The following is a 1,767-nucleotide window of genomic DNA, read 5'->3' on the forward strand; positions in this document are numbered from 1 at the left end:
GATATGAAAATGATTTTTCTAGATGATAAATACCTACAAAGACTAATGGCTTCATAGCGTGACATTTTGTGATGTCTTAATGATTAGTATTTTCTGATGAGATGATTACCAAGTCTTCCCCACCCTTTCACACTGAAATGTGAGCATACATTATTGGCTGGTAACAAAGTATTTTTTTTTCATTAAAAACTGTTGTATTTCATAAATTGGAAGGAAATTCAAATTGTTACATTTGCCCCTTGGATCATGTGAATCAAAGCCCTAGGAAAATCTGTTTTTTTTTTTCCCTAAGACCCGTTGTTGAGTAGTCAGCATTTTGGAGGCAGTCACTGGAGTAAGAAGACGTGACCTGCTATTATGTGGTCCATTTCGGGATTAGAGGCAGAGGCAGACTTGAAGGGTTTTACCCCCTTTTCCATGCTAGCATCATGTGACTAAACAGCTGGCCTTGTCCCTAGTTCTATGACATGAACACCTAGTTCATTGTCTGCCATGTGAGTGCTGGCTCCCCACTATACACTAACTGGTCTGAATTAAAATCTGTAAGTTGAAAATACTATAAAAAAAGTAGAAGAGCCTGCAGAATGCTGGCAGGATTGCAGGAAAGCCCGGAGAAGATGCTTCGCTGTTACTGGGTTACGTGTTGCCAATGTTTTGATGGAAAATTTTTCATAATCATGGCACCAACTTCATGATCATTTTGAAAGGACCCATTTTGAAACATTAGATGGCTACAGTATTATATTTATTTCCTGCTGATTTTAGGATAGTCCTTTGTGGTATGAATAGGAGCTTTGACTTAAGTTCAAATGTTTTTCAATCCACAATTCTTTTTTACTAGTATTACTTTATATCCTACCTTTCAATATTTTTTGTAATGAATGTATTATCAATAGACAGAAGTTCAGGTCCAGTATTATGAAAAATAATTCAAAAAGCTAACTAACATTTTCTTTCATTTATCAATAGGACTCTAAGATTATCTTTTTGGGGGGAGGGTAATTTATTTGGATGATTACTTCATCTTCTGTTTCTTGTTTTTCCTTTTGTGGTTGTTGCTGCTTGTTGTTGTTTTGCTTTCTGAGAATTTAACATAGGATCTTTACCATGAGCTACAGCTACAGCCCTAGGCTTTTTAAATTAATTTTTAAAATTTTGAAACAAGGTCACATTAAATCACTAAATTGACAGTGTTGGGCTCAAACATGCTGTCCTTCTACTTCAGCTACCCAGAGTGCTAGGATTAGAAATGTGTATCACCACACCTGGTTCTACTTCTAGTATCTTGAAATTATAATCCAGTGTTTCTTTTATGTGTTCTTTTTACTTTCCCTGTAATAGATTTTTTTCATAGAATTTGTTGTATTATAGATATATCTCCTCAGTGAAAAGTATACCAACAAACCCTTATAAAATATTGCAGTTGGAGCATATTTAGAGAGATAAACATATTCCAAATACAGTGTACAACTAGTTGTTCACAGAAAAATCTGCCTTTCTTTTCTGATACTTATTGGTCTGAATAAATTCAACAAACTATTTAGAGCTCAGGTTCATTAATCTCAGTCAAACAAATAAAATGAGTGCTTCAATTTTGTTATGTATTCGTATCTGTATGCATCATACATCTATTGATTTCCTGTTATTTCTCAGACATTGTACGTCATGCTGGGGATACACATAGGGCCAGTCCAGGGAAAGTGTGACTCATCTTGAAATAACACTTCTGTTTTTCTTTTTTAAATTTCTCAATGTGTATTATTATTA

The sequence above is a fragment of the Octodon degus genome, unplaced genomic scaffold, assembly GCF_000260255.1.
Source record: "Octodon degus isolate 3935 unplaced genomic scaffold, OctDeg1.0 scaffold00191, whole genome shotgun sequence".
NCBI lineage: Eukaryota > Metazoa > Chordata > Mammalia > Rodentia > Octodontidae > Octodon > Octodon degus.